Source organism: Leptodactylus fuscus, chromosome 6 (assembly GCF_031893055.1).
Source record: "Leptodactylus fuscus isolate aLepFus1 chromosome 6, aLepFus1.hap2, whole genome shotgun sequence".
Lineage (NCBI taxonomy): Eukaryota > Metazoa > Chordata > Amphibia > Anura > Leptodactylidae > Leptodactylus > Leptodactylus fuscus.
This window is the reverse complement of record NC_134270.1, coordinates 117257705-117285010: the sequence shown is the minus strand read 5'-3', so window position 1 is coordinate 117285010 and position 27306 is coordinate 117257705. Positions and strand designations below refer to the sequence as shown.

Below are 27306 nucleotides of genomic sequence, written 5' to 3'. Positions count from 1 at the left end.
TTTCTGTGTACTTGTACGGTAATAGGAGCGGCGTTGCAATTCCCTTGTATCACCACTATGCAGTGAGTGGGGCTGCTGTGTTGCTCCTATTACATGTATAAGAGCAGTGTTACATGCGCTCACTCTCCACTAAAATATTCTGACACCTGGAAGATACTGCAAAAGCTGATCTGTGTGGGACAGCTGGTCAATCTGGGGCCAGAAAACCTTTTTCAACTGATATACTGCCGATCTAAAATCCACACCACAGGTCAGTGCCTGAGCTTCTGCTGCAGATTTGATCTTTTTTGTTTTTTTAGATCAGGTCATTTTTATTAAGATATTTTGGAAAGAAAGAATACAAGGCAAAAAATGCACTAGACACAACACATATCCCTATACACCAAACTCCATCACCCCTTCTCTCAACGACAGTGAGAACTACAATTATAATTTGCAAGATATGGAAAGAAACATCAAAAGAAATTTCTATAGGTGCCCAAGAGGATCAAATATTTCCCCCATCCATCTCACAAACCAGCCTATTGCTGTAAGTCAACTGGCTGCAGAAAGATCCCTCCATCACTGCTCTGTCTGTAGCCAAAATAATAAGCCCCACCCCTTCACTAAGCCCCACCTCCTCATCCATCTGGCAGGATGAAATAAGCACCTGTATTAGGTCCGGTTCACATCAGTGTTTGGGTTTCCATTTGCGGAGTCTGTTTGGGAGCCCCCCTTCCCGAAAGGAAACCTAATTTGCATAAAAAAGCGGTTATCTTAGGAACCCCCAGACCCCATAGACTATAATAGGGTATGTGTGGTTTCCACTCTGTTTCTGAACAAAAAATTTGGAGAGAAAAGTGCTGCTTGCAGGACTTCTCAGGATGTTTCATGCGGATAGGAAAACAGAATGGTCCAAACGCAGATGTGAAGCGGGCCTCAGAAATAAGATTGTTACATTATTGTTTGTCCTGCAGACGTCTTCTCTTTAGTATATAATGTAAATGGTTCAATACTTTTTTGTACATTCATTAGGTTGTCATATCATGAAAGATCAGAAATCAATGTACTGCCCACTTCCATGTTGGATTTTCAATAAAAAAAACTGGTGGGACATCGTGGTTAAACGTATCACTATATACAGATGTAGCAGAGATAACGCGAATGTCTGCAATTGGTCAAACTGCTGTAGCGAGATATCTTATCACAGAAGACAACCACCAACTGAAGAAAAGTCATGAAAAAATGCTTTTCATTGTTTTTTTGTTGTCTTCGGTGATAAGATATCACTGCAACAGTTTAACCAATTGCAGACATTGGGGTTAACTCTGCCACATATATGCCACTGTATATCCAGCTTACTGCTGCCAGCCATCCTAGTGCGGAAGCTTTTGTCTGCATTCACACATTAGCAGAAATGCTTGTACCGGGAAACTGGCATTGACTGTAAGAAGACGCTTGAGAGTGCAGATAAGCAAGAGTTTTTCTAGACAGGCGGCAGTGGGACAGTGCTGGAATACTAATGCCCGGCTTGATAAATATTTTTGTGTGGGCAATTAATGGCGCACTAAGCAGTCTCTTTCCCACAAGGGAGACAGCCAATTAATCAAAGCAAAACAGATACAATATTCTAATAACCCTGAGACATGAAGAGCAATTACAACAGCGCTCCCCATCTCAGCATTTCTAAACAGCGCAATCCTGATGTGTATAGTGACAGCAATAATGACACTACTAACAATTACCCATCAGAGGGGGAATCTGCTAAACACTCCGCAACCTGACCCAACTTAAAGAAGCACTCTGCATTTCTATTAAGGAGCTTATCTGGAATATTTTTTATCAAACATAGGCAAGGATGTTTAAAGGCGACTTTAAGCGACCTGTTACAGGGGTTTATGAGTGCAGATCAATGTGTTATATCGTATCGCCGCTCATTAGCCTCTGCGTTTGCATCGACTTTTTACACAGGTGCAAGTAAAGTATATGGAGAAGGAAGGATCTCTAGAGCTGCATTCCTTATGGACAGCACATCCTTTACTCACACAGGGCGTTGTGCTCGGAAATCTAATCCACATAAAAAAGCAGTTACCTAAGGAAACCTGCGGAACCCATAGACTATAATGGGGTCTGTGTGGTCTCCACAGAAAAAATGCGGAGAGAAATATGCTGTTGCAGGACTTTTCTCTCCGCATTTTTCATGTGGAGAGGGGAACGGAATGGCCTGAACGCAGATATGAACCGGACCTTACGTGGCATAAAAGTGCAACCGATGAGCACTCCCTGAATTGTCAGCTGATCAGCAGGACGATTGCTCCCAATAATATAGCTACACATAGCTGCCTTTAGAGAGATATAGAAAACATACATCCATACATACATCACAATGAGGCATTATCTACATTACAAAGCTGATCACATACTTTATATTTTCTTCATTTGCCCACCAGCCATTCCTCGCAACAGTCCATGCCAAGCATGCATGTGCTCTGAGCAAAGAAAATCTAATTTGACGCAAATTTCTAAAACAACGAGCGCTATGAAGGTAGCCAAAAGTGAACAGAATTCTCCTCAAGCGGAGCTGAGGGGGTTCATCGACGCTAACAACACGCTCATTATATGGCTTCCCGTCAAGCTGCTGAGATGCCAGAACAATCACGGGCACGGCACGAGGAACAAGTTCAGCAGCAGGCCAGCTTGACAGCTGCCAAAACGCGGTAGCACGCGGATCATCAATGCCAACAACACGCTCATTATATGGCGTCCCAGCAAGCTGTTGAGATTGCCGGAACAATCACAGGCAGAGCGTGAGGAACAAGTTCAGCAGCAGGACAGCTTAAGAGCTGCTGAAACGCTGGAGCAGGTAAGCCATTGACGGCAACAATTTGCTGAATATAGGCAGATCATCGATGCCAACAACACAGAGGCAACGCAGAGGCTAGTAGGTCAATATATGTTCTTCTGTTAGCATTGCCTAGTCATTATTTTTCTATCCAAGTGTTGTACTTGTGACATAACCACAAAAATAAACTCAATTACAACAAAAACAAAGATCAAAAGAGAACAGTATCTTGCTACAATGTGGATGCTGTGAATGGTCACCACATGGCTTCAATATGGCTTGTGCAACAAATGTAAACTTTGCTCTCTTTGGTAATATTCTACCTCCCACAATTCCTAGCATGAGCTACAGTAACCAGTGATTGAAGCTCTGATAAGATGTATCTATATACCTAAAACTGGCGTACATTCTCCCTTCCACCATTATATACCTTTACAGGCGCCAGTTTGCACTGCTCAGTGTATATGGTCTTCGTTTTGGTGAATAGCCAGTTTGGAAATACTAAAATATGTAAAATTATTGTCTTTTGCAGTTCACATTTATGAACTCCAACATTTCTGCACCTGCACAGGTTTGTATAGATGATAAACACAGCATTAGGAAATACTGAGAGTCGCATGATGTTAACTGGCAACTCAAGGGTCGGTGGTTTGGTCAATAACACACATATCATCCATAGATCCCCAAGGACCCACAGATGTACACATTTGTGTGCATGTAGACTAATACAAAGGTTTCACACTGCAGAGAGACAAAAGGCAACTCCATGGCAACTTTCCTTTAGAAGGAATCAGTCATACGAATGAAACAGTGTTTTCCCTTTGTGAATCAACACCTCAGTTGCCAAGGGATCACTGTTTTTTGGAGCAACCAGGGTGTTGCCATTGCTCCAAAGAGATAAGTCTCCTACTGCTCTGGCCCTTTAAATCAGAGAAAGGCAATGCCCTCATTGCTCCAAAAATAGCAATATATTGGAGGCACTGACTCAGAAGGGGAGAACACCATTTAATTCAGGTGACCTTAATGCTACCTATCTGCAGGCCTGGGTTGACATGCTAGGTTCTGGTGATGGACTGTTTATAAATACACAGACCTTTATTGACCCAGAACCAAGATCTTGGGCGATTCCCTTGGGTGTGCAAGAATATGTATTAAATGGAATTTGATCTCATATATGCCAGTTGTGCTAATAATGTGCCCACCCATCAACCTAGACTTGGAGGGCCATTTAGGTAGCACATGCTAGAAACCTTAAAAGTGGCTAAAAAAATACAGATACATATATGAGTGATGACCCAGTCCCTTTCCTTACGTATGTGAGACATAGCGGTCCAGTGATGGGGGACATTGGAGGACTGGGGCAGATGAGTTTTTTGGGGGTTTTTTTCACCTTCCCTGGCCACCTTATGTAAAAATTGTATATTCTGGACATCCTGTCATCAATGTGAATTAACAGTTTCTCTGTTACACTTGTCTCACATATGCGACAAGTGTCCATCTGGCGCAGATCCATTACAAATCAACAGACAAAAAAGTCCTGCAAGCCCAAATTTTTTGTTAAAGACATTGACAATGGGTTCCCTCAGGTTCCATTCACATCTGCTATTTTTTGGTCCTTTTTACCATTCTACCATTCATACCAGATTTTTTTTCTACATAATTTGTCTTTCATGGTTGATCTATGTAGGTTGTAGTTAGGATTGGCAACGCTAATACGTAAGAATATAAAATTGATGATCTGGGCTTTCTCGATCAGCGATATTACTGATCGGGTGCAAATCTGGCAGAAACAACTGCACTAGTAACTTCGGAAGACATTAAAAAAATCTGATCAGATTCTGCATAGATCTGTCAGATGTTGAGGTGAGAGTTTAGCACAGTCTTATACTACACATAAGAAGGGAGACAGACAGCAAAAACTAACAAAAATCTCTAGAGTATGACCAGCTTTAGTTCATCTGCAAGAACTTACTAGAGGACGCTCTTTTTGTGTCTGTTTTCTCTGCTGCAATGAAAATCCTCTACTGGGATAGGATATTAATATTCTGCATGATATTATAAGTCATGCAGCTTTTGTGAACTCAGGGGTGTACTGCTTCTGTAGAAGAGAAACAGCAGCGTATGGAGACCTATTTTTCAGACAATGCTCCTGGGCAAGCCAGAGATACCATCTATAGATTCCTGCTTTATTGTAACTACCAAGGTGAAGTAAAGGAGTTGACCATTTTATCATTTCCCAGATGTACTATAAGTCACTTATTAATATACTGTTATTAGTTAAAACGTACATCCGATTACAAAACAACCTTCATTCATGAATAGTACAAGTGAGTATATGACACTTTATAGTATATCGTATTAAATGAAAATGTTTGTTTCTCTGTTTATAAGTCCAATTTCCTTTTTTCTGCTTTTAGACTTCCATCCAACATAGAAGTCTATGGAGAGGGAGAAGAAGAGGAAGCTACTGAAAGAGACTGTCATGCTGCTGGTGTTAAAGAGGTTGTCCGGGATAACATGATACTTCTACACTAAGCTAAACACCCTCCCCCTGCCTAATTTCTAACTTACTCACTTTACAAAAAATGTATATTTACTCAGTTTGCTAGGGCGATCATATGACTGCCCTAGACACATTTTCAGATTTTCTGGTCATGTTCCGTTTCCCCATTTCCAGAAACAGATCACCTCCCACCACCAATACTAACCAACCAGCCCACACACACACAAACTTCTTTCTGAGGGGCCAACTGATCCTCTTCTTCACGTCTAAAGGCCTCCCACATGGTGCAGGGGAGGTTGAGTGACTTCGTTAGGAAGGGCTAGTAGTGGGCAGGCTAGCCAGGGGAACAAGGAGGGGGAATGAGAGAGGGAGGGGGAGTGAGGGGAGGAAGTAGTGTGAGTCAGCTCTGAGTGAAGAGCAAGGTATCATGGTAGTTATAGGATAAAAGAACAGGACACTACACCATGTAAACAAATGCAGAAGATTCCAGGAGCTCCTAGATAAACCAAGAAGTCACTCAAAACACTGCTAAAAAAAATATATGGGTGTACTTATTAACCCATTAATAGAATTAACATACCTTTAAAAAAAAATAAAAATTGCCCAGAAATTCCCATTAAGCTCTGTTATATTTAATGTGGACAATTCTTCAAGCCTCTTATGCCTTTTTCTGTTCCTTTTTTGTAGATGCTTTATGCCATGTGCACAGGATTTACCTTTCTTTCCGCCTATTTTCATGACCTTTACACAAGTCATCACCTTGCATTTTTGACAGTGAAGTGGAGATGGCTTATCTGGAGAAACATTTCACAATGTATTTCTTTATTTAAAAACAAACAAAAAAAATTCTCCACTACAGTTGCAATATAAAGATATATATCTGACATCAATGGAATCACTACTAAAGATTTATTATTCCCTGCTGTGTGCCTTTTTAATAAATTAGGCACATGGAAATAAACCTAAGTGCACACAACTAGAAAGGTGCAAAACAAATAGGCAAATAAAACATCCCCTAATGAGTGAAATAGCTCTTCTGCCACGCCTATACTCTATAACATGGTAGGGGTAGTTAACATCACTAGCATTCCCCTCATTCTCCATATACTTCTGATGATAATCTGATAGGAAGAGGAAGGAAAACAGTAGAGAAATAAGCAAAATTCCTCCTATTGGCCTGCACTACTCATTTATAAAAAGTTGTTTTACTGTATAATCAGATGCACTATTTAAGGCTGAGTTCACATGACTGTTTTTACAGAGTCCATTGCTCTCATCCATCATAGGATCAGAGCAATGGACTTAAATGGTGATAGAATGCCTGGTAGAGACTGAAACCTCTCCATCTGCATCAATTATTCGATCCCCACTGATGCTTTCATCTTATGACAGATGAGAGCTATGGTGTGTAAAGACGGTGATCACATCTTCACTTGTAAGGCGTGGCCCCTTTGTTTAGCACTGTGTTCTTCACTCACTGTAGGGCACTCGTCATGAACGCATGATGGAAGGTTATGTGATACATTCACTGGTGACCTGCACTATATAACAGGGCACACAGCGCAACATTTTGGGTCAAATCACCCTCCGTTTAGAACGGATGAGCCTTTTAGTCAGTCAGGATAACTATACTAAACAAGGGGATGGCACTTACCAAATTAAGACATTACTACTGATATCTTAATGATAATCCTAAACAACTTATAGTGCAACCTCTTCTGTCTTTACTGACCAATGGTACTCTTACTGAGCAAGAATCCCATTTATAGCAGATATATCAATGGGAGTCACATTAATGCATTTAGTAAGAAAAACTACTAAACACGCACTTAGAAGACATTTCTTACAAAAGTCTATAAAAATACAGACTGGTGCCTATTTATCTTACGTAAGACAGCAGGTAGTGTGATGTAGCCGGCATGATCAATGTTACATGTGATCTCTAAGCACAGTGACACCTCTCTACAGGCATTAGGTAATTGGGGTCATCATACACCCACGCCCACACATCAACCTTCCTGAAAGTAGGATGGTGGCATCCCACCGCCAGCCCTGTGATATCAAACAGTAAGACAAAACCTAAAATAGAAGAGCTTATTCACAACACACATACGGATAGGTGCAATATTTTTCTTCATCTGACACATGACTTCACAGATCTCCAGATTTCCATATATAATTTTATTAATAACATTACTCACTTTCTTTGGGCAGGACTAATCCAATAAAGTATAGACAGTAGTGGGAAAATCAAATGCTTTCCTTAGTACCAGTGCCAAGTACATAGGGGCAACTGGGTCTTTTCTACCCTTGCTTAAGAAACTCCGAGCATACCTAGGTGTCATGGGATAGCCGATAGCTATATGTTCCACCATTCAGGCCTTGGCTGGTGATGTCTGCAGGAAGGCTTGAAGAGCACCGAGCCGGAGACATCACTGCAGGCAAAACTTGAAGGCAACTCAGTGGGAACAGGGCAAGGTGAATATATACATATGTATTACGGTATTGAACGGCTTCTGACGGGGGCATCGTATAAGGTCTATTTGAGGGACCACATTAGGGAACCCACTTACAAAATCTTGGAACGGGGTCCAACTAATGTATTGAAATGGCCATGTCCAATATATTTCAGAACTTCATTGTATCACATAAAGCACACAAAAACATATATACGAATAGTGGCATATACACAAAAAAACAACTCTGGAGATTTGCTAATGTGACCTACTGAGTTCGTACACATTTACTGTGAAGTAAGACTTGTTCAGCACTAGATCCAATAGACAAACACTTTACATTTCACAGACACGTGGATTAAGTCCTCTCTGCAACCCTAAAAAGAGCAATAGCGGGACACAGGAGGTTAACATGCTTGTATTGCGATGAGAAAAGATCATTTCTATACACAAGCTCCCAACAACGTTCCAGCGACAGTGACACGCTCTATGAGTCAGACATGAAGAAGAACACAGCGTTCTAATTGTCACTGCAAAAGGAAAACTTTTCATGAAATATCCAGGCACAGCTGATAAACCAGGAACACGGGGCTAGATTTATTAACGCAGCCATGACAATGATCTGGTGCCATTGTATTGAAGAAAAAAAAACAATACAATATTTCTCATTAATAACATATATATGAAGCCCACCACACTACTTTATAAGTAAATGTCCAAAAAGGGGACATGGCTTACAGGTGACAACATTGCACTACATATTTCTGCAGATTGTCCACCAGGTCTCTGCTCAGAAACTGGTGGCAAATTATGGCAGATACAATCATAAATCTAAACCTACTTCAGCAGAAACCAGACTACACGCACCCTATAAGCTCATATACACTATACAGACGAATTACACTGTATAGGGGGATATGCCATGAAAATTATTTATCCTCTATTCATAGGATAAAGTGCTGATTGTGGGGCTCTGACCACCGAGACCCCACAGATCCTGAGAATGGGGATGTTTTACCCAAATTGTGAACGCAATGCACACATATGTACTCCCCCTCTCAATTCATTTCATAGGAGGAAAAGAAAAAAACTACAGCACCCAGCTATCTCTCAGTTATAATTAGTAAAGAATATAAAGGCAATATATTCTAGAAAAATAAAAAGTTAGGTTTTTTTTTCTCTCTTTACCTGACTAGCAAAAAACACTTTTACATATGCGCCCAGAGTGTGGTTATTAGGCCATAGGTCTAAGAGCTGTAATATTAATCTTACTGAGCTGTGATCAGACCACAATAAATGGGATCGGGACTTCTGAGAAGACACACAAATGACATCATTGGGAATGAGGAACAATACCATTAAGCAAGGAGGATAAACCAGCAGAATCCAGTCTATCAGGGCAGACAGATAAGGAAAAGTAGCCAGCACAATACCTGGAGCCTGTACAGGACATTGACTGTCTATCTATGGGTCACATATGCAGGCACATGTATATCCTTATCTCCTTATAAACAAGTCATCTAAGTAACACCTGAGCTGCCTCACTGTATAGGACATTAGCCATGGAAGTAACTACTAGGCTAGACATAGCAACTGCTAAGGCCTCAGCAACTAAGGGATAATAACTACGGTTGAGCCGATCTTGAAATTTCAGGATCGTTTTTAAAATCTGATTTCCGATCATTTTCCATTCGAACCCAATCCCTAGCCCAAATTCGATCCTAATGCAAGTCAATTGGATTTTTTTTAATAATCGAAGATCAGATTTTAAAAATGATCCTATTCACTACACATCATGGAATCCAAAAATTGCTTACATTTTTGGATTCCACGGCAGTGTTAAAAAAAAAAAAATCCCCCGGCTACTTAGCCCCCCTGTTATCCGCTTACCTGCACAGATTTGCTGCCGCTGCCCATTCTTCTCGGTCTGGTCCTCTCTCATTGACATGCCTTCAGAGCACCGTGCGCGCCCCCACCTCCCTAGGCTAGTGTTAGAGATGATGGGAGTAGGCGGGGCTTGTTGTGGCTTAGGAGTGTGTGGGCGGGGAGACGTGAGTGCATCACACACATCTCCCCTCCCACACTCTCCTAAGCCACAAGCCCCGCCTTCTACCAGCATCTCTGCGGTAAATCCATAGGAATGAATGTCTGCGTGCTGGCCGATTCCATTCATTCCTATGGGTGCGTGCTATTTGAAACAGGAATTTCGAACAGTACTCGCTCATCTGATACTATAGCTTTTCCCACAATGATTGGCCAGTAGCCAAGCATTGTGGGAAATAACCTCCGACCTCGATCCCGCCGGAAAAGATCGGGATCGGAATTCTTATTGCAATTGTGAAATTTACTCGATCCCCAATCGGAATCCGAACATTTCCGATCCCGATCGCTCAACCCTAATAATAACTAGAGATTAATGATAACTACAAATGATGAATGGGGCAATGGAAAACTGAATGTGCCTCCATTACTTTAATAAGGAAACCTAATGCCTGCATGTGACATCATTAACATTACTTTATTCGTATGCGTTGATTTCACAGTGTATATAGTCATCAGGTTGTGTATGTGCTATGTCATGGTGGGCATTATCCTTATACTGTGACAACACTGTGTGTATTATCCCTGTACTGTGACATCACTTAGTGTATTACCCTGGTACTGTGAAATTTTTCCTGTACTATGACATCACTGTGTGCATTATCCATGTACATTGACATCACTTTGCATATTGCCCTGGATTGGTGACATTACTGTGTATATTATTCCTATACTGTGACATCACTATATACATTTTCCACACTGTAAAATCATTATGTAATTTATAATTGTGTGCAAAGGGACCCAAAATAATCGTACAGTTTTCAAGTTCTGTATTTGTTGTTGCTTACAATGGTCATAATAGAATGGGGCCCCATTACCAGTGCTTTGGGGACCCATGACTACTTGCTGCACTGACAGTAGCGCCATAATCTTTCCTGCTGCTGTTGCACATGATGTGGTAGAGGCGGCCCAGGGAGAGAGAAGCCGCACTATTAGTCTTGTATAATCACATGAATATAGAATTAAGTGATGAACGCCTGAACGATCGCCCAGTGTAAACCTGCCCAGCTATCAAACCATGAACAAGAAAATGCTGTCATTGATCACATCTAAAACATGACCTGTGGTTAGCCAGGAAAAACATTACCATTTATACAGAAACATCTGCACATTACTCAAGGAAAAAACTAAACCAAACTGGCCATTATTTTTATATTTTTCAGAAACACAGTCTTGTTCATAGGTGATATCTGTTTTTATCATTCAGACTGATCTGAATACGAATCAGCTGCAATACCTGAACCAGTCTGTGAAAAAGAGTGGCACTATCTCTGCAGAAGAAGAAAAGCAGACTTTTTTTTGGTAATCTCAACAACTTCTTTAAAATATTTTGAGCAATATTTTTGTAACCGAAATGTGTTTATTTAGTAAAACTGTAAAATAAGGTACCGAAGCTCTCCTTGGGCACTACGTAAAGCACTGAAGGGGTCACATTTGCTGTCCAAAAATTCAGGTTTTTAATTAGGGTGCTCGGGAAAATGGCCAAAAAATGTGCAGAGCCAGAGCGGCTGCTGTCATGTGTGCGAGTCAGCAGTGCTGGGAAATCGTGATGGGTGTCCACCACTGGTCATTATAAGCCGCCTATTAAATTAACAATCCTATTTCCAAAACTGTCAAAATATCACACATATGAATTTATAGTGGTCAGGAGCCAAGAAAACGTTTGGTAAATTGTAGGGTTTGTCATGGTAATGATAGGAATAACAGGTTTCCTTAGCACATTAGACATGGTAACCAACTTGTTCTTATTAACCCGAGCCCTACAAAATTCTATTGTAAATGCTATTCTATTCCAAAGTAAGGACTTAGGCTCATTACCGCTCCATAAGCCTCTTTGTACATAGCTGTAATATGAGACCAACAGAAATTAATGGGGATTTACTGTACCTTATTAGGTTTTTAAGTTAAATTCTCCATTAATCTGAAAAAAAAAAAATGTGGTAACATAAAGCAATGTCATATTACAGGGATACTCTACTTCTACACAATATATCGCTGCACAGTGGTACCATACAGGGATGCATATAGAGCATTTTGTACTTAACATACAGGGAACTAAGAAAGTTCTCTATACCTATGTACAGGCATGAATGTAATATAGTAAAGCTGGCTATACACAAATCGTAAATGTCAAATCCGCCACCCGCCCTACAGTCACACTAGCAATGGGTTACCGTTCGGGGTCTCCGTTCCCCATTCTGCTTAAAATATGCAAAGGGAAAAGTTCTGCTTGCAGGACTTTTCTCTCCACCAATTTCGGTAAAGTGTTGCGGAATAGCACGGCGTTATACAAGTAAGTAAATAAATAAATAATAGTCCATGGTCTCCGCAGACACGAGGAATGGAAACCTGAACGGTAGCGTGAACCTAGTGCATGTTAGACCCAAAGCACTTGCCAGGAATAGAACCACCCGATTACTGACAAAAGCAAGTTATGTGTACATTGTCCTACGAAATGCTTGCCTGTAAAGATTAAGGGCTAGTTCACACGGGGACATGGAGGAGGATTTTGACAGCGGAATCCACGTTATAATCCTACTCCATACAATGTTAGGACTCGTTCACACGGGGGGCGGTGGGGCGGATTTTGACCATATTTTGACTCGGGGAGCCAAGTCAAAATATGGTCAAAACCCACCTGCCACGATGTCGCGGTTTCCCCCACCCCGGAGTCGGCTCATATGAATGGGCCGATGCCGGAGGATGCGGCTGCCAGGCGGAAGCCGCAGCTCAGCGAGCCATGGAATCCGCCTGAAGAAAGGGCAGCTCGCTTCTTTTTTTCCCGCTATCGGCAGTTGCCGATAGCGGAAAAAAGAACGCTAGTGGTCTCCACAGACCACCATTGTAAAGGGGCGGATTATGACGTGGATTCCGCTGTCAAAATCCGCCCCTTTGACCCTGTGTGAACCAGCCCTTAGTCTATGTAGACTGCTAGCTTTTTTGTCTGCAGCAGATTTTTCTAAGAGCAGATAAAAAGAAGTGACATGACCTTTCTTCAGCCGTTTTCCGCCTGAAGAAAGCAATAGGAGTGAAGGGGTAGTGTTTTTTACCGCGCGTTTTTTTGCGGCCCATTCTATTAAAGGATGGGAAAACCGCCTGGAAGTGGTTTTTACCAAAAAACACTCCACAAAAAGCGTGCCAAGGTAAAAAAAAAACAAAACGCTTCCTAATTAGGAAGCGTTTTTTTCCCGGTGCCAAAATAAGCCACACGTTATTTACGTGTGAGCTATTAAGGGAGCCTTCACACGGAGTTATGCTGTGCTCATTCTGAACGTAAAAAGACGTTCAGAATGAGCGCGTAAAAAGCAGCTCCCATTGATTAGAATGGGAGCCGGCATACGTGCGCTCCCCATTGAAATCAATGGGAGGCTTTTTTCCCTATTGCTTTCAATGTATTAGGGCTCGTTCACACGGAGTAAACGTGCCGCACATTGTGGCGCGTTTACGCCGGGTTTTTTTACGGTGCGCGATTACGCCGTGTTAACTCCGCGTTTACGTGGCGTAATCGCGCACCGTAAAAAAACGCGGCGTACACGCGCCACAATGCGCGGCGCGTTTACTCCGTGTGAACGAGCCCTTACGCTCGTATCGCATTGAAAGCAATAGAGAAAAAAGCAGCCCATTAATTGCTATGGGGAGCGCTCGTATGCACAATGGGATCTGTTTTAACGCCGCTGATTTGGAACGTGTTACAAGTTCAGAATCAGCGAGTGTATACTCCGTGTGAAGGCTCCCTAAGAGATCACCAATGACAGAATGCAAGTTTAATGACATGGTCAGGGTCGGCCACTTTCAGACCAATATTGAGAAACAAATGTTACTGTCAGTATGATCAAAAGTTGTACAATTTTCCAATATACTTTCTGTATCAATTCCTGTCAATTTTCTAAATCTCTGCTTGCTGTCGTTCATTTCACCAAAAAATCTGTCCATGGTCATGTGACAAAGTCTATGATCATGTGATGAGCACATAGGTCCACAGCTCGTTACCAGGAAGATACCAGTTATCTGCAGTGAATGCCTGCCATGGGCTAGTGATCCAGGGAATTCATTCTGTCATGTATGGATTCCAGAATTCACTTTCTTCCTTGTATAATGAAGGAGATTGGCTCCTACCGCATATGGCTTCTTCTTCTTGATCAATGCCACATCATAAGAAGAAAAAAAACAGTAATAAGCCTATTATTATGTGTATTATGTAACTTTGTGCTTTATTTTACGTTATTTAGAGTCCCTCTGACCTTGTTCACATGAAAACAAAGACTCTAAGTGGTGGAAGGACCCAGCAAACAAATTTACCCAAGTGTTAATTTAGCGGCATCACGTCATTAGAATGAGGGAAGGCCAGGCGTGAAATGTAGACTTACATGGAAAATGAATCGGAAGCGTAAAGTAATCTTCTCTGCTAATTACTCCAGGGAAGAGACAATTAGTACTTCAGAGGGTCAAATCTTACGACAGAACAAAACGCACGCTTGGAAACCTAGTCTGCAGATAGTTATTAGGGATGTCCTCTAGAATGTATCCAATGCTGTGAAATTATGGAATAAAAGCTCGCCAGAACCCAAACTCCATACTATACAATACAATACATTTCCCAAACAATCTATGGAGATCACTGAAGTTCACACTATCACCACTAGTAAACAATGAATTCACTGCAGTATACGAAACATCCAACAATAACAAAAGAGGAAGCGACAAAATAAAGAAAAGCGACAAGGCTTATTCACCAATGATATAACAACATTTCAACTCCACAATGGAGCCCATTTACAAGCCTACTAGAAACTGCACGCCCACCCTTACATATATGAATCATGGGTATTCAGAGTAGTAGAAAAACACCTCCACAGGACCTGGCAAGACAGGAACCTTATTGCTCAAGCACGTTCCAGTGGGGAAGGTGCCTTAAATAGCCCACAGGTGCAAGGCATTGGTTAGGAGTAGAGATGAGCGAACACTAAAATGTTCGAGGTTCGAAATTCGATTCGAACAGCCGCTCACTGTTCGAGTGTTCGAATGGGTTTCGAACCCCATTATAGTCTATGGGGAACATAAACTCGTTAAGGGGGAAACCCAAATTCGTGTCTGGAGGGTCACCAAGTCCACTATGACACCCCAGGAAATGATACCAACACCCTGGAATGACACTGGGACAGCAGGGGAAGCATGTCTGGGGGCATAAAAGTCACTTTATTTCATGGAAATCCCTGTCAGTTTGCGATTTTCGCAAGCTAACTTTTCCCCATAGAAATGCATTGGCCAGTGCTGATTGGCCAGAGTACGGAACTCGACCAATCAGCGCTGGCTCTGCTGGAGGAGGCGGAGTCTAAGATAGCTCCACACCAGTCTCCATTCAGGTCCGACCTTAGACTCCGCCTCCTCCGGCAGAGCCAGCGCTGATTGGCCGAAGGCTGGCCAATGCATTCCTATGCGAATGCAGACTTAGCAGTGCTGAGTCAGTTTTGCTCAACTACACATCTGATGCACACTCGGCACTGCTACATCAGATGTAGCAATCTGATGTAGCAGAGCCGAGGGTGCACTAGAACCCCTGTGCAAACTCAGTTCACGCTAATAGAATGCATTGGCCAGCGCTGATTGGCCAATGCATTCTATTAGCCCGATGAAGTAGAGCTGAATGTGTGTGCTAAGCACACACATTCAGCACTGCTTCATCAAGCCAATACAATGCATTAGCCAGTGCTGATTGGCCAGAGTACGGAATTCGGCCAATCAGCGCTGGCCAATGCATTCTATTAGCCCGATGAAGTAGAGCTGAATGTGTGTGCTAAGCACACACATTCAGCACTGCTTCATCAAGCCAATACAATGCATTAGCCAGTGCTGATTGGCCAGAGTACGGAATTCGGCCAATCAGCGCTGGCTCTGCCGGAGGAGGCGGAGTCTAAGGTCGGACCTGAATGGAGACTGGTGTGGAGCGATCTTAGACTCCGCCTCCTCCAGCAGAGCCAGCGCTGATTGGTCGAGTTCCGTACTCTGGCCAATCAGCGCTGGCCAATGCATTCTATTAGCCCGATGAAGTAGAGCTGAATGTGTGTGCTTAGCACACACATTCAGCTCTACTTCATCAGGCTAATAGAATACATTGGCCAATCAGCGCTGGCCAATGCATTCTATTAGCTTGATGAAGCAGAGTGTGCACAAGGGTTCAAGCGCACCCTCGGCTCTGATGTAGCAGAGCCGAGGGTGCACAAGGGTTCAAGTGCACCCTCGGCTCTCCTACATCAGAGCCGAGGGTGCGCTTGAACCCTTGTGCAGCCTCGGCTCTGCTACATCAGAGCCGAGGGTGCGCTTGAACCCTTGTGCACACTCTGCTTCATCAAGCTAATAGAATGCATTGGCCAGCACTGATTGGCCAGAGTACGGAATTCGGCCAATCAGCGCTGGCCAATGCATCCCTATGGGAAAAAGTTTATCTCACAAAAATCACAATTACACACCCGATAGAGCCCCAAAAAGTTATTTTTAATAACATTCCCCCCTAAATAAAGGTTATCCCTAGCTATCCCTGCCTGTACAGCTATCCCTGTCTCATAGTCACAAAGTTCACATTCTCATATGACCCGGATTTGAAATCCACTATTCGTCTAAAATGGAGGTCACCTGATTTCGGCAGCCAATGACTTTTTCCAATTTTTTTCAATGCCCCCAGTGTCGTAGTTCCTGTCCCACCTCCCCTGCGCTGTTATTGGTGCAAAAAAGGCGCCAGGGAAGGTGGGAGGGGAATCGAATTTTGGCGCACTTTACCACGTGGTGTTCGATTCGATTCGAACATGGCGAACACCCTGATATCCGATCGAACATGTGTTCGATAGAACACTGTTCGCTCATCTCTAGTTAGGAGCCATCGCCTGCACTCTACATAAAGGCACTGAAGCACAGACACCATGCCTTGGCGGGCACAGAGAGGATACTGGTGACGGCAATTAGATGGAGATACCTATTTAATGCTACTAGTCACTAAGATCAGAGGTATATCATATCCTAACATTACCTATATTCACAGGCGAGTGCTGAGCAGACCATGCTTTACTCTTTGACAGTTCAGAAACATGGCTCAGTTTTCACAGACCCAACCCTCCCATTGAAAATAAATGGGTACATGACAAATAAGAATGCCACACTGGTGCCAACTTGGCCAGAATCAGCATGATTGTGTGAATAGAGCCTAGACAATGTTCATCACATATGTATGGGCACCTTTAGATTGCTGAAGAAATTTGTAGCCTCTGAGGACTTGCAGCACCAGTACGACAAGAGTCAAAGAACAGGGGACGGTTTACAAGAAGTAATGTGAAGTGACCAGACAGGACTGCATACTGGCCTAACCACATCGTTTTTGGAAATAAAAGTATGAGGGGAATTTTAAGAGTCAGACTGTCACACAAAAGGTGACATTTCCAGAGGAAAGAAATGAATCACAGAACAAGAGTCCGGACACAACTGTACTGAAAGCCAAGCCCTCGACACCAATGAAGAGGCGGCTATTTTAGCTTCTAGGACTACAACTTATTGTCTTGGGCTTTTTTAGGCAAGCTATAAAAATCAGTGTTAACCTTTGTAGACACTTGGGATCAGTCAACCGGCACATATTTTTATTTTCCCTATTTGCTGTGCTTGACTACGAGGACAGTGAAGTCAGGATGTTCAGGATACAACACTTGGCCTTTACTAGAAATGTCTCCATTTCTGACAACAATAGGCAGTACGTTTGACCAAGGTCTGACAAAAGACTCTTTTTCCTCAATGAATTGTTGACAATTATAGCTTTGCTGGTCCTGGTTGATAGCACTGGCCGACAAGAAAAAACACTTTTTTGAAAACTTTTTTTGTCTGGTAAGGTGATTTTAAATGTATTTTAGGTGCTGATCACGAATCTGCCATTAGTTTTTCTGTATCACCCACCGTTTTTTCTCTAATTAGCCTCAACTGTTATTTCGGATATCACGCGCAACGAATGAAATTTATAATAGAAAAATTGAAAATTTAACATACATTTAGGGCTAGTTCACACAGGGGCAAGGAGGCAGATTTTGACAGCGGATTTCACCTCAAAATCCGCCTCCATACAATGGTGGTCTATGGAGACTACTAGCGTTCTTTTTTCTGCTAGCGGCATGTTGCCGATAGTGGAAAAAAGAAATGAGCTGCCCTTTCTTCAGGCGGCAGCAACCTCCGGAGTCGGCCCATTCATTTGAGCCAACTCCGTAGGGGGAAGCTGCAACCGCGACTGTCGTGGCAGGCGGGTTTTGACCCGAGAGTGACGCGGTTCCCCACGTCACTCTCGGTGCCAAAATCTTATGATATTACTTTACATCTATTTGTATTTTTGAATTTTTTTTGCAGTAAAACTGCATACATTGCTTTTCCTCTTGTACGATTTTTCTTGTTGGTCTCGATGTAGCGACCAGCAGTAGTCTCCCATCATTGCAATGGTCCAACGATCCTGATATCTTTTCTCCATCACCTTGATATCCTGATGGAAACGTTCGCCTTGTTCTTCGCTAACTGCTCCAAGATTTTCAGGGAAAAATCTCACATGCGAATTCAAAAAGTGAAGTTTGAGGCTCATCAGACATCCTAGATTTTGAAATTTTTGCAGCATATTTTGAACGATATTTTCATAGTCTGGATCTTTGTGATTTCCAAAAAACTTTGTTACCACATTTTTGAATGCTTTCCATGCCTCCTTTTCATCTTCTGTCATTGTCGCTTCAAAGTTAACATCAAACATCAGATTTCGGATATCAGGCCCAATGAAAACTTTTTCACTCAAATATGTGAAACATGGTCCAGTCTTAGGTAAGGCTTTCACAAATTGTTTCATGTTGCCTAATTGGTGTGAAGAGGAGGGAGTAAAAAATTTTTCGGATCAATCAAGCTCCTCCGCAGAACAGTTTTCTTTCCAGGAGTAAGGGATTGACGAAAAGGACATTCTTTTTTATCCAATGAAGGTGACGAGCTCTACTGTCCCACTCACACAAAAAACATGGGAACTTAGTAAATCTTGACTGCTGACCTAGTAGCATGCACAGTACCTTTAAATCTGCACAGAGCACCCATTCATGTTCTGGATACTTTATCTTGTCTAGGATTAGTTGAAGATTTTCATAACTATCTTTAAGGCACACAGAATGAGCAACGGGAACAGGAGCATATTGGTTGCCATTATTGAGCAGAACAGCTTTCAAGCTTCTTTTGGAGGAATCAATGTAGAGCCTCCATGCATCTGCTTCGTACTGTATACTAAAAGCAGTCATCAATCCAGGGACATTGTGACAAAACACAAGGTTTTCTTCCTGTTCAAAATAAGGAGTAAACTTGAGTTCTCTCTTTCTATAAAAATACACTGACGGTTCTTCGACCAATAGATTTTTTTCTTGTAAATGTGAACCCAGTAGTTCTGAATTTTCTTTGCTAAGTGCAAGATCCCTCTCTAGGTCATTCAACTCAACTTGGGAGAACAACTGGGGCTGAGCGCTCGAACCACATTCAAACTCTGGATCCGTTTCACCTTTCTGTCCATCACTTTTGGGAGAATCTGTATCCAAAGGCATCTATAACAATACAAAGGGTTGAGGCACAGGAATTTCTTTGCAGATGGAAGGTTTGGGTACAAAATATTCTTTTTATTCTTGGAATTGCAATCATTAAGGTGATCTCTCTGTTCCCTCCAAATCATCGGGATGCCAAATTTGAAAGCTTTCTTCTTTCCTTTCGACCGTCTTCTCAAATCTTCAACACAAATATAGCACACTTTGTGAAGTGCCCAAGTCTTGTCTTGATTTCCAAATCAATGCCAAAGTAGGCAAAATATACAGTACTCTCAAACTCAGACACAGGCCGCTGTTTTTTTTTTAACAGTAAATTCACCACATATATAGCAAAAGGAATTTGGAGATGTAACACAACCACAAACGGCATGGGATGCCATTTTAACCCCTTAGCGACCCTTGACGTAACTGTACGCCATGGGTCGCATGGGGATGTATGGAGCGAGCTCACACGCTGAGCTCGCTCCATACACGGCAGATGCCGGCTGTATAATACAGCCAGTACCTGCCACTAACAGCAGCGGTCGGTGCCCGAGCCGATCGCTGCTGTTAACCCTTTACACACTGCGGTCAAACGTGACCGCAGTGTGTAAACGGCGCCGGCGGCATGGGCGCCGCCATGTTTTGCCGATCGCCGCCCTCCTGAACGTCACAAGAGGGCGGTGATTGGTTGCTATGACAGCCGGAAGCCTATTGAAGGCTTCCAGGCTTGTCTCTGCACTAGATCTATTAGACGATGCCAGAGGCATCGTCTAATAGAAGTGCTGCGATTTTCCTATTCACTGCAATACTGTAGTATTGCAGTGAATAGTATGAGCGATCAGACTCCCTAGGTTTCAAGGTACCTAAGGGGTCTGATCATAAATGTAACAGAAGAAAAAAAAAAGTTTTTAAAAGTATTAAAAAAATAAAAAAAATATAAAAGTTCAAATCACCCCCCTTTCCCTAGATCAGCTATAAAAGTAATTAAAGAACATTAAACATAAACATATTAGGTATCCCTGCGCTCCAAAATGCCTGAACTATTAGAATATTAAAACATTTATCCCGTACTGCGAACGGCGTAGCGGCAAAAAAAATAAAAACAGCCAAAAAGCGTTTTTTTCAACACTTTGCCTCCTATAAAAAATTGAATAAAAAGTGATCAAACCATCGGATCTTTCCCCAAATGGTATCAATAGAAACGTCATCTTGTCCCGCATAAAAAGACACCACAACCAGCTCCATACATGGAAATATGAAAAAGTTACAGGTGTTAGAACATGATGACACAAATTTTTTTTTCCATTTTGCAAAGTTTATCATTTTTTTTAAAAGTATCAAAAAATTTCAAATACTATATAAATTTGGTATCACCGCGTTTGTACTGACACGTAGAACACAGGTAACATGTCATTTGTACCAAACAGTGAATGCTGTAAAAATTAAACCCATAAGAAAATGGCGCAAATGCATTTTTTCTCCAATTGCGCCTCATTCTGAATTTTTTTCCAGCTTCCCAGTACATTGCACAGCATATTGAATGGTGCCACTACAAAGTACAATTTGTCCCGCAAACAATAAGCCATCATGTGACTCTGTGAACTGAAAAATGAAAAAGTTATGGCTCTTGAAATGTGAGGAGGGAAAAACGAAAATGCGAAACCAAAAAATGGCCTGGTCCTTAAGGGGTTAAAAAATATTGAATGAAAATGAAAATATAATATAATGCAGGAACAGACCTTATGCAGTAATGCGTGGCTTTATATAGCCAGGATAAAATAGAGTTTAACCAATCGTCTAACGATGATTGGTAAATGAATTATATGTGTAATTACATTGGGAGATAATGATACGTAAAATAGAGCTTAGCTCTGATTGGCTTAAACGCACTTCCAATAATGAAAAGGGGGCGGGGCTTTTGTCTAAATCTGACACGTGATAGACAAATTTGGAGGTCATTTTCAGTTTCAGCGCACAAAAATACATGGAAATAGTGTAGCGGAAGAAGAGATTTCTGTCTATTACCGCTTCTGCCCTATAAACCACTGTGCACTATCAAACCCTGATGACTATGATCAGAAATGATCCAGAACGGCCCAAATTAACTGAACTAAACTCTAGGGGAAAAAGAGAGGAAGCGGATGGAGGAGCTGAAGGGAAGAAAACACGCTGGTTTCTAGGAGGCTGGTTAATCATAAGTTAAATAATGGTAAAAAGATATATTACTATAACCTATAAATACAGTTCTGTCCAACTACAAGTAGAACACACAATGGTGGGATATGGGCCAGGGGGTGAGGTGCATAGGATTACAGGTATAAATATTGAGGCTAAGGCCCCACGTTGCAGAAACACAGCTTTTTTTGTTGCAGATTTTGCTGAGTTTTTTGAGCCAAAAATGCCTACAAAAGGAAATACAAAGCTCTTTTACTTTTCCCTCCTTCTAAATCTACTCCTAGCTTTGGCTCAAAAAACTGCAGCAAAAGCTGCATTTAAAAAAAAACCAAAAAAAAACAAAAAAAAAACACTTTGTGGAACGTAGGTCTTCAGTCTGAGGTTAAGGCCCCACGGGAAATTCTGCAGCAAAAAAGTGCTGCGGGAAAAACCGTGGCAGCAACGCATCGGGGTTGTTCCTGCAGCACTTTAGACAGAAAGTTTGCAGAGGTTTCCCCTGCGGACCTTCTGTTACCATTATACCTATGGGGAAACCACTGGCATTTCCGTAGGTATAATTGATAAGCTGCAATTTCCATAACCACGCTGGTATTGGAAATCAAAGCGTGTCCACACCGCAGTTTTTACCACAAAGTGGGCATAGGATTCACTAGCATCCCATCCACTTTGCCCTGACTGTAAAACCTTGCATGGGGCCCCAGCCTAAAGCGGTATTATGATTTGAGAAAATAAGTCATTTTTTGTACAGTAATAAACTAAACTTTCTAATATATTTTCTCTAATAATTTCTCAGCTTCTGATCCCTCATTGCTGTTATTAAATTGGAACCATTAGGCTGGGTTCCTAAGGGACGTACTTTCAGAGAGTTAGCCACCATGGACTGACTGTGGCTAAAATCTTACCACATGCTGTGGGGGGAAAAAAAAAAAAAAAAAACACCACGGTGCAAAATGACTATTTCTGCAGGTTTTGAAGCCACAGCATATTAATTGAAAATACAGGGATACACTAAGGCCTGGTTCACACCAGCCACGTCATCTTGTTGCCCTAGTCTTACTATTTACTTAGGCCTGGTTCACATCTGTGTTCGGTATTCCGTTTGGGGAGTCCACTTGAAGAGCCCCAAACGGAATACCGAATGCATTGACAAGTGGTGACCTTATGAAAGCATACGGACCCCATAGACTCTAATTATTATTGTTATTATTATTATTGTTTATTTATATAGCACCATTAATTCCATGATTCTTTACATTTGAGGGTTCACATATGGTACACAAAATATACAAAAATATAATACTAACAATGACCGACTGGCACAGTGGGATAGAGGGCCCTGTCCACGAGGGCTTACAATCTATGGGGGAAGAGGGATAGAGACAGAAGGTGAGGGGAGAGGCTGTACAGATGGCGGTGTGGTGACAGTAGTGTTATTGGGGGTTGTAGGCCTTCTTGAATAGGTGAGTCTTCAGGGCCTTCTTGAAGCCTGTGATTGTGGGGGTCAGTCTTATGTGTCTTGGAGACTGTTGTGTGAGGAGCGGATGAGAGAAGAGCGGAGTAGGAGGTCATTGGAGGATCTAAAGTTACGTGTGGGCAGGTAGTGGGATATTATGTCGGAGATATAAGGAGGTGACAGGATGGCTTTGTATGTCAGCGTTAGTAACTTGAACTTAATTCGCTGGGCAATGGGTAGCCAGTAAAGGGATTGGCAGAGGAGAGCAGCCGATGAAGAACGGGGGGCGAGTTGAATTAAGCGAGCAGTACAGTTTAAGGTGGACTGGAGGGGGGTGTTTACTGGGAGTCCATGGAGAAGGGAGTTGAAGTAATCTAAGAAGGAGATTATGAGGGCCTGGACGAGCATCTTAGCAGTTTCTGGGGTGAGGAGGGAGCAGACTGGATGTTCTTGAGCTGGAGGCGGCAGGAATTGTTGAAGGTTTGAACATGTGATTTGAAGGGTAGGTTTAGAGTGCAAGGTTATCCCAAGGCATCGGACTCGTGGGACAGGGGTAAATGGGGTTCCGTTAACTTTGAATGATGTGTCAGGTAAAGAGGCTGTACGGGGTGGGGCGGAGATGATGAACTTTAATGGATTTTAATTAACTCCGTTTTCTCCATGATGAGTTTGAGAAAGCGGGAAGAGAGAAAAGGCTACGGACTCTAAACAATCTGGAACTTTGGCCAACAGAGAGGTAATGTCTTGTCCAGAAATTTATATTTGGGTGTCATCAGCATAGCAATGGTATTGAAAACCGTGAGATTCTATGAGTTGGCCTAGGCCAAGGGTGTAGATGGAGAACAGGAGGGGTCCTAGGATGGAGCCTTGGGGGACACCTACAGAGAGAGGGCGTGGGGAGGAGGTGGTGTGCGAGTGGGAGACGCTGAATGTGCGGTCGGTGAGGTAGGAGGAGATCCAGGAAAGGGCCAGGATACCAAGGGATGAGAGAGTATAAGTACTTCATTAACTACTTTCATCTTCACATGAGTCGTGCAGACACCGCGCGGAAAACACTTGGACCCCATTATAGTCTATGGGGTCCGTGTGCTTTCATTGCACACCACTTTTCAATGTGTTCGGTATTCCGTTTGGGGAATCCCCATGTGGACCAAATGCAGATGTTAACCAGGCCTAAGTAAATAGTAAGTCTAAGGCTACAAGATGACATGGCTGCAACTAAAGACTAATAAGTCACCTTGTGACACTGCAAGTGATGGAAGTGAAAGGGGTTGCATTGCAATCCTGCAGCTGTTGCAAGCTTGACTATCACTGATTGTGGTGGGGGGGACTGTGTGTTGCAGATTTGGCAAACCATTCACTTACATTCCATGCAATGTTGCAGCACAACACATGCAAAGCGTACCTTGGCCAAAGCTGGAAGGTAGCCATAAATGTTCTAATTCAATGACAATAAGCAAAAAAAAGTCGATACAGAAATTATTTTGGAGAACAGTACAAGGGTATGTTCACACAGACATCCGAAAAAATTCGGAATAGTAATTTGGTTGTGTATGAGATTTAAGGGTTGGAAAACATGGCAAGCACCATATAAAAAATAATCTGTGTGAACATGCTCTATTCACATGGCCAATATTTTATCCTCCGTGGTGTCTTCAGGAACAAGAGAGGATATAAAAAGAAACAAATGGGACAGACAACTAAACTGGGTCATACAACAACTTGGCATGAAAGTACCTACTGAGGGCTTCTAGATGGATAACCCTGCTCTATTAGATTATTCCTATTTACAAGGCTGTGATCATTGTTTTAAGTAAATGAACACAGATAACTCACTGCCCAGATACAATCCAATGCAACAACGACAACAGTGACACCTGCAGAATAAATCTGGAACAACACTCAAACTAAAAACATTGCAGAGTTTTTGGGTTTTGTTTTTTTTTTTTTGTTTTTTTTTTTATAGGTGTATGGGTTTATATAGGTATATAGGTTTACACAGGACTTTCGTTTTTCCATGCCTCATATGTCCACAGGTTGTGTGGAGTATTGCAGCAAAGTTGCATTTACTAGTAGGTTTCAGTGTTGAAATTCATTACACCCAATAATCATGTTGCCCCTAAATATACCATTGGAAATATATGACACAACCTCTTGGTTCAGCAAAAAAAAAAAATAAAAAAATAAAAAAATAAAAAAAAATAATTTTTTTTTTTTGTCTTAACCACCTCATTAACCCCCTTACTGCTCCCATTCCGATGCTTCTTGGTTCACCCACTTTTCCAGTCTCTACATCCAGTCCCTATCAACATGTATATATTCGCTCACTCTCTGGCTGCAGAGGAGAATAGACTGCCATTGACAGCCTTAGAGTTTCCATATCTATGTCAAAACAACTAGGAAGTAGAGACTGGAAGGGGGCTCGAGGAGAGTCAAAGGTTTTTGGGTTTTTTTCAATTCATGACCAGTCGAACACACCCTTTAAGGGTTGTTTGAAGAGGACCTTTCACCATCTGGTGCACATGCGGTTTAATACACCGCTAGAAAGCTGACAGTGCGCTATCGGCTTTCCCGTTCTGTGCTCCCAGTGAAGAGCTATCCGTGATAGGGCTTCACTGGGGGCACAAAACGTAAATTTAGCGCACTGTCGGCTTTCTAGTGGTGTTACATCGCATGTGCCCCAGATGGTGAAAGGTCCTCTTTAAGACCCAAGAGTATTGGATACTGATGACCTATACACAGGATAGGCTATTAGTATCTGATCTGGGGTGGGGACACTCGGACCTCATCCGTCAGCTAATACTGCTGGTGGAAGCTGTACACATGGTATACATCTGGAAGCAGTGAATGAGACCAGTGCTGCTGTTCACTGGTGCCACTGCAGCGTAGGGCTCTGTATCAGTGACGCCAGGGAACACCAGGGCCGACTCCTGCTGTATACCAAGTATATACCTTCTAGTAGCCAATCAGCTGATCGGTGCAGGGTCTGGGTGTCTACCCCACCAGTGAGATGCTGAAGACCTATCCATAGTATCTTTGGCAACTCCTTTAATGCCTTTACAGTGGTGGCAGCAAAGATCTTTAAGAATGTTACAGGCTGCAAAGAAAACTAATGATCTTTGACCACCTCATCTTTCCCTATCAATCACAAATGACCAGCCTGAAACTTTTAGTCTCATTCTTGACAGCTCAGCGAAAACCGACAATAATGATAAGAAGGGAAATAAGGACAATCGGCAAGAAGTCAAGGTCCAGTGATCTCTGGATGTAATGTAGATGGATAGGACAAAACCAGAAGATTACAACATAATCTCCTCGCAATAATTTCAGGAATTAACCCAGTCCATCGCACACAAGCAATGGACATCCAGGTATGTGGAGCCATAGCAAGTGATACCATGGTAATGGTGCGGAAAGTATCACAGTATTAAGAATCTCCAGAGCTCCTCTTAGGGAAATTTACATCCTGTCTCCTATTAACAATTATGTGTGAACAGTCGGGACATGAAGCGTCTACTATTAATCACCAGCTCCTCATTAATAGGGGACAGCTGTACAAAAGTAAAAGATGTCTAGCTACAAAATGTGTTATTTGTTGTCCCCAATCACACGCCAGACACGAAGATGATGTCTGGTCTATAGAACATGTAGTGACAAATCAGCAAGAATCCTTATAAGATCAGTCCTTGTAAGTACGTGATTTGAAATGGCAGTGTGCTGCCTCCTACTGGAGACTGAAGGGAACAAACAAGAGGGATTTTATAAAACAGCTAGAGAATCTCCTGTGGCCGAAGCTCCATCCTTATATCTATCCATTTAGTACATTTCTGTCTGGAAACTAAACAAATGTAAAAGAATAAAGGTTCTGCGGTGATTTCTACCCTGGCGTGAATGCAGTCGGAGGGGGCAGTTTAAGCCCATTGCTCTTATCCTATGACGAATGAGAGCAATAGGCTATATTAGTGGAAATGTAAAATTAGCCTGAGTCAATACTGAATTGCTTTATGTATATATTTATTACTATGGTTGAATTTTACGGAATTGTTTTGATGAAATTATCAAAAGGAAAATAAAAAAATATCACTTAAGTGATATGATGGTTGATGATCTATTAGCAAGACTGGAGCAGCTCACAAAAAGACACTCTCTGTGGCGGACAGTATTGTGGCCGTATTATGTTATATAACAATCCCTGCCAGAGCATACCTCCCAACCGTCCCGATTTCCGCGGG

At 42.2% G+C, this 27306-nt stretch overlaps 1 protein-coding gene across 5 annotated transcripts in view; it reads right to left on the bottom strand.

Annotated features, from left to right (window-relative positions):
• The window catches only part of TANC2 (tetratricopeptide repeat, ankyrin repeat and coiled-coil containing 2), a 329427-nt gene that overhangs the window by 154872 nt on the left and 147249 nt on the right, over positions 1 to 27306 (bottom strand). The gene's annotated exons all lie outside the window — the stretch shown is intronic.